The 14478-nt window shown below is 36.8% G+C and overlaps 1 protein-coding gene across 4 annotated transcripts in view; it reads right to left on the bottom strand.

Moving 5' to 3' along the window:
* Positions 1-14478, bottom strand: part of NLK (nemo like kinase) — a 67735-nt gene that overhangs the window by 51580 nt on the left and 1677 nt on the right. The gene's annotated exons all lie outside the window — the stretch shown is intronic.

The raw sequence follows: 14478 nt of genomic DNA, 5'->3' as shown, positions 1-14478 counted from the left end.
CCTTGTCCCCTGTTCCTCTCCAAGTGCTGATGCTGGCAGGATGCTACCCCTACACACTGTTGAAAAGCTTTATTTTGTTTATATTAGTAAATGTCTGCAAGACTTGTCAGCAGAACAAAAAGACCAACCAACCCTGTTAATATTATGGTGCCAGTGCCCAAGTAAACAGGTACAAAAAGCAGGCGCTGGAGGAGACTGCACACTCAAGGAGGCAGCACAGTTTCGGTGATACTTGGCCCTCCCCCCTTTTCAAAACTTACCCACAATATGTTGTCTTAGATAACTCTTTAAAATTTTACAGGATCTTCAAAGAAAGTGTATTTCTTCCTTTCCCCCCACCCCAACCCAACCTGAATTGTAATAAACCAAACTAATTTACACCCGACACGGCAGCTGTTTTGGTTTCACAACTTCATCCAAAGCTACACCAAAGTCAGACCTGCAGGGCTCTTGTCTAACCTATTAGTTTCAAAGCTATATTTAGTTTTAAATGATGTCCATGAGCTGACCCGAAAATCCTGATATGTGTTTCTCTATTCTGAGTCAGCCAAAAATCTTGTGATAGCATAAATCACTACCATGGGTGTAATTCCAGTCTTGGGACATTCCAAAGTAAAATATAGACTCTTGGAAGAAAATGTCAAAGGGGAATTAAATTAATGGCTCTAAACCACTTCAAACCCAAAGTTTAAACAATAGTTCAGTATGAAATAAAAATGACTGCGGAAAGATTCCCTTTACTGGGTCATATGATAGGTGACAAAATCTTCTTGGGAACAACTGTGGGAGTGGTGATGTATACATTTAATATCCAAATTACCAAACACCTGTCAGTTCTTCATGTTTTAGACAAGGCTTTAGATGAGTAAATAGTAGCATAAAAATGATAAGGTGACATGCCCAAGATAGAGATCAGAGAAAAAGCCACAAGTAGGTCAAGGCTGGTCCCGATTCTGTCAACATTCACCTACTTTTCTTCAACTGCTTCAGAAAACAATGAACAATCCAAACCTAAAGCACATAAATGTTTTTCTCCTGAATTGCAAAAGGAAAACTGCAATTCAGGTTATGGGCTTGAGTAAGCATGTCAATGCCCTGCCATCAAAAGCACAGTGGAAGACCTTAATCCTTACTGTTCAAATATAATCAACAAGCAAATATGCTCAGAAAAGCAGTTGGGTACCTTGAGCTAACTATAACAACTTAAAAAAACAAATAACAGGTACTTTCCACTTCATAATTAAAAACTGCTTTTAGTTAAGCTGTTAGGTCGAACTCTTACTCACTTGAATTAATTTTACCTATGGTAAAATAGATTTTTTAAAAAATATTTTTTCCTATCAGTATTGCTTTATTACATTCTCTGTTATAACACTTATGCATAAAGACTGAGAATATGCAGGATCTGTGCTAGTTGTTCTTTAGCCATTGACACAGAAGTATTCCACACCACGTGCCCTGAGGCTCTCCCTCTCAAGAAGCAGCTGGATCTATACGGAAAAGATAAACATATTGCTCTGCCAGATCATAAATGGCAACTTTTAATGGCTTTAAGATTTAAACCTGAAAAGAATTCTAGCAGGTCTTAATTTCATATTCTTTTGTTGCAGTTCATGATCTGAATATTCACTTTGAAGCAGCACGCAGCAGAAGACTAACAATTCAGGACACTGTCACAGGAATGTGAGTTCAGGCACAGCGGATGGGCTGACACGAATGTGGCTGTGAAACTGCATCCTTAACCAAACGCAGCTCCCAAATTAAAATTGAGTCTCTCCCATCAGATATTTACTATACTTGTCAGCAAGAATGAGGCATATAAAAAAATCTGAAAACATCAGGGACAGTAACAGCAAATTCATTTTGTCAATTCAAAACAATGAGGAGAATAAGGGATGAGAAACAGCAGAGTTTTCCCTATTTAAATGAACAGCAATTATTATGTGGGAGCTTCTCTCCCCAGAATTTGAATTTAGACATAAAAATAAGGTAAATGGTAGTTATTACTCATTCTGTTTATTTCACTTTAAGTGCTGGGTATTTTTCTTGATACAACCCTGGGTTGTTTTTGTTTGGGGGTTGTTTTTTTAAAAAAATTTACATATGCTGAACTACAAGAAAATATAAACCATTAAACTCCATTGTCCTTTAACTGTACATCATGTTAACAAGATTTTTTTCCAGAATGATGACTTAGAGGACGTGTGCCCTTAACAGAACTATTGGCAGATCTTCATTTTCCAAGACGTCAATTTCAGCCTGTGCCTGTTCTTGCTTGTTCTGGATATGTCCTTGCAGCTGAAATAGGAATCATGGCGTGAAAAATGATGGTTGAATGGAAGACTCCTCATTTTGGGGGGAAAAAACCAAAACAAACAAACAAACAAAACAACAAAAACCAACCCAAAAAACTACCTCAATTTTTCTTGTATTGTTTTGACTGTCTTTATTGTTTTTTTAAATGTTCACAAAGAGTTAAGAGCTAGTTGGCAGGTGCACCTTTCTGAACTGTTAGCTACACCTCAAGCCAGATGCAATAACTGTTGAAGTTAAGGCATGTTTGGACACTAAGTACTCCATACAGACTACCTTTGTAATCTTGTGCAGTATTACATTATGCATATTCATTTGATTAATATCGTGTCTTTCCATGACCTATTTGATCCATCAAATCCATTTGTCCCATCTGTCAGTCAGAACAACTAGAAGAACAATAATTTTGCTTCATCAACGTACCCACAAGCTACAAATCAACATCAAGGTCTGGTGTACAGGATTTCAAAAATAATTGGGGACAACACAGGAGAGTCAGAAAGCACTCAGAGATTCAGAAAACTCTCTTCTTCATTTTACCTAAAAAGGCTAGCCTAGGAATCGATAAAATTAAGAAAGATGGATTGCAAGCAGTCTGGGAATAACTGATACATTCTCTTCCTTCTTGCATAAAATGTACCTGCAAGATATTCTCCCTCCAGGTAAGAGATCTGAAGTAAGTGAGCCAACAAGAACTTACAGAAATGTCCAAAGAAAAATTATATTGCTGTATGGGAACAGCCTTTTTAACAATGCTTTTGTTCTGCTTACTACGTAATCTCTGGGTGGGGGTGGAAGCTCTTATTTAGGGCTTTCAAATAGTTTCATATCAGTTGTCAAGGGCCTTTAAAAACGAAGGCAGGAAGAAGCCAGAAGGGTACTCTGTTAAGAGACAGAAAGACATTCTGTTCAGAAGTCAGTGCACTGTGAGCTGCCACTGCAGACAAAGCGCCATACACAAATGGAAAGGGTTCAAAACAGACTGTCATATAACTTTTCCTGTATTCCTGTAATAAACTTTAACCTATTAATTAGGAACCAAAACAGTTAAAAGAAAAATAAAATGGTTTTCAGTGAAACAAAGTCTACTGACCCAGACCACACACCAGACTCTCTCATTGCTAATCTACAACTAGGTTGGATTTCAAGTCTCGTTTGTAGAGCTCAACAAGTGCTAGCACAAATCTCAGCAATTACTTCACATGAAGAAGGTTGTTAATTTCTGAAAATTGCTAATTCCTTTATGGAAAAAGTTTTGCTATTCATAGACAAATATTCTTCAATAGTTACAAGAATTTATATTAAATGAAATAATAAAATATATTACCTGAAGTTAAAAACCCTATGCACGCTTTCAAGAGAGAAGGGAAAGTTAGTAGCTGTTCAGAAAAAACCTAATAACGTAGATCAAGATCAGAATAACTACTGGACCATCAGTTCAGTACCAATCTCAGCTTTATTGCTCCCACTAAGCAAAGGCTCTATTCTGGCACTCCATTTAGCTTACAAAAAGAAAACTATAAGAGCACCGCCTGGTGGTGCCAGAATAATGAAAAATATTCCCATGAAACCAGGAATAGATTTAGGATTAAAATTTGGCATAGGACCATTCCAAAATGACAAGGAAACTAAAACACTGGTTTCTCTGATGAGCACTTTTTTGTAACCTATTAAAATGTATTTGCATATGTTAGAGAATGGGGAAAAGAAAATCCTTCTCTAGAGTCCAAGGATTCCTACATTTCCCAATATATTTTACTTTTCTACAAAATTTCCTGCAAGAGTTCTTGAACAGAAAGCTCTGAATTTAATTTTTCAAATTACATGTAAATACCATCATACCATGTTCTAAGAAAATTAAAGAAATAACAAGATAATTTATCAAAGTACATATTATACAATATGATTTTGCTACAATCTTTCTGGTGTTTTATCCAACATCATAAATGGCATAAAAATGCCATTCACATATGCTTCCAAGCCTTTACAGAAAAACACCACATCAGGAAATTGAAGAATGGTACAACTAGGACACACTGATTCTGCTACAGCCCTCATGATTAAAGCTCAAATTCTTACTAAGCACTTTTAAACACTGTGCATGGCCATGTTCCAAAGTCAGCCATAGCCACGGAAGTTATTTAATATCAAGGCTGATTAAGTGTACATTTATCATCACTTTCACCTAACAAAAGAAGATAGGGCTTTAAGTATTAAAATGAAGTCCAGGCTGTTCTGGTGTTTTGGGGTATTGAACAGCAATGCATTTTGGTAACAGGCTGTATTCACCTAATGCTGCTTGTCTAGTCTCCTGGTCCCTCTTCTGTGAGGCTGTATGCACTCGCGTACTCCAGCATTGTACCACGTTGTATGCACTCCCACATCACACACCTGAGTTCAGTTGAACACAACTGTAATTTTTTCCATGATTACTGAAACTCCCAGTAGGCAATTTGGAGCAAAATTACTGAATGCTGAAACGTCAAAAAATGTGCTGACAATTTCATCAATCAAGGCTCTCAGTGCACTCTACAATATAAAATCAAATATTAGACTTATCAGTATGTTAACAGCTTTAATATCATATACTTTGGCCAAGTTAGGGCACTTCTGACCATAGGTGAGTCGGGGATTTCCCTAGAAGATACTCAATTCTGTGATATACACGCTTGAATCACAAGTATTTGCACATCCCTTACATCACAGGCAAGTCTGCACCCCATTCATATGGCATATATGACATACTAAGGAATGTCAAATGTTTCCGTAGAGCAGATGACTTTTCTCTTTTACAGGTGAACTCCTACAATGCACTATGGATGGAGCTCTAGTGATTTCCACTGAGAAGCAGTATTTTTCTACAATGTAGCCCGCACATCTAAACACTATTGTCTTCATCTAAACATGCTGTTGATAAGGTGCGCTTCATATGAAGTACCGCAGACAATACTGGAAAACAAGGAAAGTGGTGGAAGTGACGAAAAGGACAGTCAAAACACTTGGGGGACGGGACAGGACACAGAAGTAAAGAAATTATGCTACCTATATTAATTTTTTTAAAAGCATGACTTACTGCTACAACAACAACATTAATGTTTATAACCTCTCTATATTTAGGTAGCAGATAATCGCTGTGGTTTGTACCACCTTTAGCTACCACCCCACTCACCACCCATCCCATCCACGATCACTTGCTTACTTGCTTTCATTTTTTCCCTTGTTACTGCTTATTATGGACAAATACTATTATCAATAAATAAATACATTAACCACATGAGCCTCAATCCTTTGCATACATATTTGTACTGCCTGTCATAAGCCACTTTCATTTAAGCATCTACTACCTCACTCAGGGGTCTACTTTTACAAAATTGGATGTAATAGTTAGTTTTACTCACAATAAAGCAAAATTTACAGCATCTACTATGTGATGTATTTTCAAATTATAGCACTGGGGCTTTGTCCATTCCAAATGTATTTAACTGTTTGTGGAACAGCTGAACACAGCCACATTAGACAACTTTGAGAGCTATAAAGCTTCTTCCTGTGTTTGAAAACCAATCTGCAGTATTCCAACTCGGACAAGATAACTGTCATCTTTGAGAAATGTCGTCAGTGACAGATGCAAGACACAGTTCAGGCCCCGGCCAATGGGATATTTCACAAACAGCAGGGATTCTCCCACTTCCTCCATCCTGCGTTTCTAGTTAAGCCATCCTCATCCCACGTCTCTCCTCCCAGAAGCTCCCACTCTTCAACTCCGCAGGCTTCTGCTCTCCCCCATCTCCTGCACACACATCACCATATACTGTTATTTCCATAACTGGTAACATGGGAGGAGATCTATACAACTCCAAACTTGGCAGTTTACACCAGTGCTAGTGAGTCTGTTTACTAGTGTAATCAACACTAAAGCTGCATTACCTAAAAACATGATTTATTACTTTAAGAATTCCCCAACTGTACAGGGAATTTATGACAGACTCAAACTGGCATAAATCCAGGCTACAGCTTGGCAACTGAGACTATATTTTGTTTACAGAAAGTGATTATATCATTGTAAATACCTGGTACTAAGCAATAGAGAACATAGTCATTGATCACAGCCATTAAATAATCTATTACCGAAATTTAAAATGGACACCAGCTATTAAGTAAGTACCAGGCGTACTGCGTACTTGAGTTTCAGAAACAAAATCCAAACATATTCAGACAGATTACTCTCGTAATATTTATAACTTCATCCTTAATCAAGTGCTTACTCTTAGATTCCAAAGGTTACAGAGGAAATTGCAGTAACTGAGCCAAGCTTCTTTTTATTGAATTCTTTTGACCAGAAATAAATGGGTTTTCAGTAAACCCTAGAAGCTGTTCTGAGTAGAGATCCTACTTTTTACATTACTTCACATATTCCAGAAGGATTTTAAAATCTAAATTGTGCCCGCATCTTCTCATTTCTCTGTTTCAACAACTTTCATTTTTCAACAAATCCAACAAAGTAGCCAGTTCTATTCTCAGGTAATCTCCAGAGTTAGCGAATAAACACAGAAATCAGACTATCAAAAATCTAAACACAGCAAAGGTATAACCAACAAAGGTAGAAAAAAAATTTAATTAATCCTTTGTCTCAGTTGAAATTCTATTTGGACCAGTTAGAACAGTCCTATAGCATAACATATTCTTGCTACTAGCAAGTAATTAACACTGCTTCAGCATACCTTATACCAAGTCCTGTAAGAGAAGACAAGTGTTACCAAGGAATTGGGAACACCAGAATGGTTATAGGGGCAGCCACCACAAAGTCAGCACAGAGAACCTTTGTTAGGCCAAACAGAATACAGACGTAAACTGATTAAATGTTGCAACCCAGCTGCACACTCCAACCAACTAAATTATCCCCAGGTCATGCAAGAAGATTGTAGCATTCCCTATGTGCCATTTCAGTCTCTCAAAAATGCAGAGGAGAAAATTTTTCACATTCTGTGTAATAAGAGGACTCATCTGCTTCACTGAAACTTTTCTTATTAAGAAACAAAGGCACGCTTTACTCAAGTAACCAAAGCTTCCATATTAAAAAAAAAAACCACAAAAGCTGGGAGCTAGATCTTGTTGGTACACAAAATCTAGTAGTAAAGCTACTGTTCAGTATTTGCTTACAAACAACTCAGACAACCAGGACTTTAAAAGCTAACTCTTAAACACTGAACAGATGGGTCTACTTGTATACAAGATCTACAGAAATAGTTTAACATAAAATACAGTATTATTCCCTCAAACATCTCCCTCCATCATAAAATACATTCATCTATGCTCAGTTTTGCAGACCAAGCCAGTTTCTCAGTTATCTTATTTTCTAACACTTAAATTACAGTTCTTTGTGGATTTTTTAGCATGCCATTTTAAAAAAACATTGCCAATTATATTAACAAATTATTGTTCATTTTCATAAACACAAATTTGGTTTAAGAAAGCTCTATACAACTTTAAGCTAGCTCTTCTCATATGAAAAGCTGAATGTTAAGTATTCCAGACCAGAAGGCAGAACTTTCCAGAGGATTAAAGATACATGAGACCCAGATACAACCATTACAAGTCATCAAAAAACACTTCAAACATATCCCAAAGGCTTCCTTCTACTTTACCTGCCCAAAGCTATTTTCACTCGCAATCCCATTGTTCCCCCAAGAAATCAAGCAGCCTAGCGACATCAAGCAGCCTCATACAACACACACACTTGTTACTTGCCTTTATTTACTACTCTATTTGATCATAGACAATTGGTATGAATGCTTACACCTTCACCCATTTATAAACACTAATGGCATTTGTGGTTTTGGATTAGTGAAATCGACAATTTAAACACTCTCTTAAAAAAAGGTGAAAGAGTATGTCGGGGGGAGAGGGGAAAAGAACATCTGAAATATGTCTTCTGGAGAATCAATATTACATTGTAGATCCAGTCACAAGCTGTTCCGCTGTAACATTTGCAGAATTCAGACGAAGAAAATACTGAATGCTACCACAACCTAACTGTATTTTCAGCGTACAGATGTATGTGGATACAAACGACATAAAGATTTGCAGGTGCTGCAAAACAACGTGCATTTCAAGTGACCTGTGAAATGCTGACCTTGGCATAATTTACAGTGAACTAATTTATCCAAAATGGTCCTCGCACAACTTTCAGGGAAAAAAAATGTTATCCACATTCTTCCTTCTTGCATCATCTTACATGACAATAATGAACAATCTAGTATATTACTTAGATAGAATTTCACCTAATTCCCAACGTCTAATTGAAATGCATGGAGTTATTATACCTGTTTCATTTAATTCAGCACATTTGGGCAATAGACATCTAAATGTTAACAGAATTTTTCTTTTCATGAAATAAAAAAAAAAAACTTAAACATATAAGCTTTGCAAAACTGAGTAAGATCATTTCTCTACTATATTTCTTCACAAATAGAGTCAGAATCCAATTTAGATAAAACAATCCTTTAAAAAATACTGACATAACGATTAAAGATAATCACCTGCAGATCCCTAGATTGTGATGGGAAGTGTGAAACACGATACACACTCTGCTCAGTAATGTGCCCACTGCCAGCATTGCCTCTTTTGCCTTAGGCATCCTCATGGTTTCCTCCAAGAAAAAACTGGATAGAAACGACTCAGTCTCTTTCTTAGGAAATGACTGCCTATCTGCATCAGACACCCCAGACAACAGAAAATCTCACTGAAGTATAACACAAAAAGCAGAAAACCAAAGAAGCCAGCATTCACTGCAGTGCTCCTATCTGGAATGGTTCTGGCCCAAACTCACAGCCCATTCAAGGCAGGCTCCTAGTAGTAAAGACACGCTACCCAGCTGAAAAATGAAAGGCGACATTATTTTTAAAATGTCATCCAGAAGAAGTCAGGCAATAATAATGACATTTATATCATAGCTTCTAATGGAAAGTGTTTGCATACTTGAACTGGAAAGAAGTAAACAGTTGTAATCTTTCCTAGCTGGAAATTTCTGTTCACATTTTTCTGATACAGTCTACGTAGACAAAGCACATGTATCATGTGAATGGAAAAGCTTCATATTTAGCTAGATGGAGCAAAGATCACCAGCAATGATAAATACAACGGTCAACACAGAAGCCAAGTCCTCCAAATATCCTGGAAGGACTTTTTTTAACTCTTTCTGACCATTTTATTTATTAATTTTAAATATTTTTGTTGCCCATTACTAAAAGCAAATTTCACTACACCAAAAATCAACATATCACACTGCAGATGTTCTGCACTCTTAAGAAAAACCCTGAATTATATTCTTGATTAGTACTGTTGTTGCATCTTAGCCAGCTGTTATATCAGTACTTTAAAAGGCTCTTTGGATTTGTTTTGGATTTGCTTAGTTTGAATGTTTTGTAGGGATCTCCTTGCCGGATAACATTATTGGTGTGGATTACTCCTCCCAGAGCCTCTTTATCCAATTCTGGTGGATATTTTGTTCCACCTACCAGAGCTATCACTTCCTGCTTACAGTTCTCCATTTACGCTCAGTCTCACTCACAATGAGAGCTCCAGGACAAATTTTAGAGTCCTTTTGTATTTTTTTGACTAATAACAAAAAAGTAATTTTAGACTAATACAAAATGTCAGATGAAATAGTTTAAAGCAAACCAAACAATTGTCCATCCAAATGCTGTTTAACATGTGACATTTTCCTAATGCTCAAGTACTGCCTTCTACTAACAGGTGAGTTTTGAGGAACTGGAAAAAGGTCATGATACAAACCACTTTAGCTTAAGGAAAAAAAAATCTCTCACACTGAAAGTCTCAAAGGGTTTCATAAAACAAAACTTAACCACTCAGCTTTTTCTAAACTTTTCATGCTTACCACACTGGACTTTTGCATTATTATTTGCATTAGCTGTGCAAAACATCATCATGGTTCACAGCAATATCAGACATCAGAAGAACTTATCCTGCCATTATTCATACTTTTTTGAAGCTATAACATCTTTTTTTCCCCCCCCAATATATATTCTAGCAATTTTGTCTAAAACAAATTATCTATTAATGCATACTTGCTCAGCATGACATATTCCTCTAACTTAACAGTTAGGAGATTATCAGTTTATCCTGGAAACATCTTTCTTACTGCCGTGCTTAGTACCAGCATAGCGATAAAACCCTCTTAAAATAGTTCCAGGGTCCAGGCAACAATCAACTGTATGCAATATTATTTTGATTTTTATTTAGCAATAACTTTAGCGATTTTAAGCCTTTGAAAGCCAGGAATGAACAGTAGATTTAGGCTAAATTATTTCTGCCTTTAAAAGTCCTGTCTCAACATCAACAGCCAAACTATATGGAACATTATACTGCTGTTTAACTTTCTGAATAAAAAGCATTAGAAGCAAATATGTTAAAAACCACACTGCGAATTAAAATTGTGTAAATCAGGACTTTAAAAAAAAACCACAACATTTTTCTATTGTCATTTGTTACAGATTTCCCACAGAGATGCCTTTTAATGTAGTTTTGATAATAATAAAACAGATTGCTTGATTTCACAATCTCTGATGAATGACTAACTTTTCAAAATTAGAGACACACATAAGACAAATACAATCCCCACATACCTTACAGAGTCAGAGTTTCTTATCCCACGGGAGTGGATATAACCCAACCAACAAGACCTTTTCATAAAATTTCAGCAGCAGTGTTAGCAGCTTGAACCAGCAACAAAAGTAATTATCCCCTGTCTACCTCCACAGAAGTTGCAGTCCCTCTTCACTGGTCTAGGAATCCTGCATGAAAACACCATGAGCGCCTCTTGCAGAGGTATTAAGGCTTTACCCCTCACTCCAAAACCTATGAGCCTTGGCAGGTTTAACAAATATTTATTATTATTATTGTTATTAGTATTATTATTATTATTAAGAATCCCACCAGATGGCAGTAGCATATCTCCCCAGCAAAATAGGGAGCACTTCTGCAAAGGACAGCTCCTTATTCTTAGAATATACACAAGACTCCCAAAAATCTGATAGGCAATTTGAAACACGGGGCACTGCGTTTGTCACTGAAACTAAAACCCGGGTATTTTTAACACTTTAAGAATGGGTTAACAGCAAATACTTAAAAGAGCAGATTGCTGTATTTTCAGCAAATTAGGTACGCAACTTTGTTCATGGCAATTTGCCAAACTAGAGCGCAGTTAAGCAAATCTGCAGAACCTGGGGGAAGGTACCTACACATCTTTTCCTGCTTCAGCAACTTCCACCACCACCCACCACCTCTTTTGTCACAGTTGGTGAAACACCAAGCACTGGTATTGCATTATTATGCACATCTTTATGTCAAAGCACAATGAAAATGGATAAATATAACAATTTAATGCCGATTGTTCATGAAATTTTCTACTTTTCCAGCTTGGGTTAAGTTCACTTTAAAATCCACATGTGGTCAAAGGAGATAATGTGCCAAGGATAGTTGATTTAAAATATAATGATGACTAGATGAGCAACGATACAGTTTGCGTGTACAAATACTAGCAGCAGCAATACAAGCGTGCATGAGTTAATAATGAAAATGCTGAAGCACGATGCTTTGGCTCATCATGAGTGAAAAACTCCAGCAGTACATTAGCTACCCCAAAACATCATAAAGTACCAGACAAATGAACTAATGACAAATGCTAATTCAACTGCCAAGTCATAATCTCTCAGTAAGCTAATGGGAAACTCAATGCCACACGCTACTGATGACTTATTTGACGAGCTAAACTTAACTGCAGGATGAGCTGTATCTTTCTAGACAATGCAATGACACATGTGAGTAGCAAGATGAAAGACTGCTTCTTCAAATACTCAAACTGTCTGTAGAATAACATCCATTTCCCTCAGAAGTACAGATACGAACTTCTTATCTATTAGTGCCAACACATGCTCAGAGAGAGATACAAATAAGCAACAGAATCCTTATTCAAAATTAGCTTAGGCCTTAAGTTACTAAAAATTTTGTTACGCTTGTACCAAAGTGTATGTTTTTCATGTCTAAATCAACTTACACCACAAATATCCAAATCAACGTTTATGTCCAGTTGCATTATCTCATATAGCTAAAATGAAATTACAGGGGTATTCTTTCATGTTTTGAATGAAATCTAAAATTGAGTTTAATTATTGCTCACAAAGTCTTAAATTCAGTCTGCATTCACTTGCAGAAGTTAATAGGAAATGCCAAGAGCCTAACAGTGACCACTGAAATCAAATATATGTAAGCAAAGAGGAACTGTATTTCAGCCAATTACATTCTCAGTCTGTGGAGCCTTACAGCTTTACCAAAGGAAATCCGACCTCCAAGCTTCTGCTTTTATTTTATTCAATCACCTCCCTCTTTTTTTTTTTAAGCTGCTCTTATCTTGAAGTAAAAGCTGTAGTTACAACTTTGCAAGCATAGTCCCACCAATGGAAATTCCTGCTTGTGTGGATGCAGTTGCATGGTCTAGGGATGGGTGGACTCTTTTGGCACTGTTCTACCTGATGTCATTCAAGAGCAGAGCCTTCTTTCTACACTTCTTTTTTTCCCCTCAGCACTACTAACGACATTGTATTAAAATATGTAAGCTTGACCTTTCATTCTACTGAATATTATGAAAGCAGATCTCTCTCTGCACCTCATTTTTTGGCAAATAGAACTCAGAAAATAAGGACCTAGGAAACATACACAGGTAAACAAAATGCTTGTAGAAACAATAACAAGGTCTGACCTTACAAAACAATCTAAATTTAAGTAAGCCTGTAACAATTAAGTTAAAAAAACTCCACATTTGATTAAAAAAAATGAACAGATGGAAATAATCCTTAAATAATTTTTACAGCGGAATTTTTGTCAGTTTTCATTCTTTGATATTGACTTTTTTATACTGCAAGATCGCAGCAGTGCTAGCCGTACAAGAGCACCCCTATGACTTTGAAAACTTAGCATTTAAATTAGCTCCCCAGGCCTTCTGAATTAAGGGACACAAGATCAACTGGAACATTAACCTGCACCTAGTTTGTGCAGCTTGTTCAGCCTTCTTAGAAAACATGATTTGATGACGAACACTGGTCTGGTTATGAGTGGCCAACTTTAAGGGCTGGGACAAAGGAAAAACATGTCTTGCTCTTCTGAAGCCTATCCTGCAAAGCACTTTGCCACCATATGCTGGTACAGACTGCAACCCTGGCCACTTAATACTTCTATCTCAGTAAAATTAAAGTATGACAGTACGTAAAGCAAAACTCCATAAGCACCACAGAAAGCCTCGTCAACTGAATGCTGTGGAAAGTTCTGTAGGGACACTTCAAACTTTGCATCTGTGATACAGGAAGTGTGCTGCAACACGCTTGCTCTAAAAAACAGCACCAAGGCAGCTTTCATGTTTCTAATGAACATTTCAGAGTACAGTAAACTGACAACCATTTATAAAAAATAAAAAAAAAAATATAAAAAATCATGCCAGCTTTGCTTCAGTGATCCTGAAGGGCAATAATCACATACATTATATTAAGGTGGCCACAAAACGTGTCAGAAGAGATTACGCTCTACTGACAAAATGCCCTGAAATAGCAGCTGGGGGAATAAAAGGACTGTAGGCAGAAGACAGAAAATCCCATTTACATTTATGAGAGGAGAACGAAGTTCAGATATTCTGTTTCAGGTAGCATGCTACCGCAGGTCAAACAGTCTCCTAAACAAAGATCTTGACAGGTGACTGAAGAAGGAAGACATTTTCATATGCTTTTAATTTCTAACACTTAAGTCAGGTCAAAACATATATTCTAATGCTCATTTGTTAACCTGAAGCTTTAGGAAGAGCACAGCTTAGCTACATAACATACACATTCTAATAAAATGCACAGAAGGTATATAAACACGTTGCATTTGTCTCAAAAGAGATTGATGGCGTGGCCTGTTAGTCAGAGGTTGCTCCTCACCACTCTAAACCTTGTTCTGCCAAGAGAAACAAGTGAAGCCAACTTTCGAAGAACAGAGAACTGGTAAAAAAAATTGTAGTAAGCAGCTTTCTTGTATTCAGATTCAAATGACAAAAACAAGAATGAATTATGATCTGGTAAAAAAAATGAAACGGAAAAATCGGTTCAGGTTTTTTTCTTT

This window comes from Phalacrocorax carbo, chromosome 17 (assembly GCF_963921805.1).
Source record: "Phalacrocorax carbo chromosome 17, bPhaCar2.1, whole genome shotgun sequence".
Lineage (NCBI taxonomy): Eukaryota > Metazoa > Chordata > Aves > Suliformes > Phalacrocoracidae > Phalacrocorax > Phalacrocorax carbo.
Note: the sequence above shows the minus strand (reverse complement) of the source record. Positions and strands in the feature narration are given on the sequence as shown.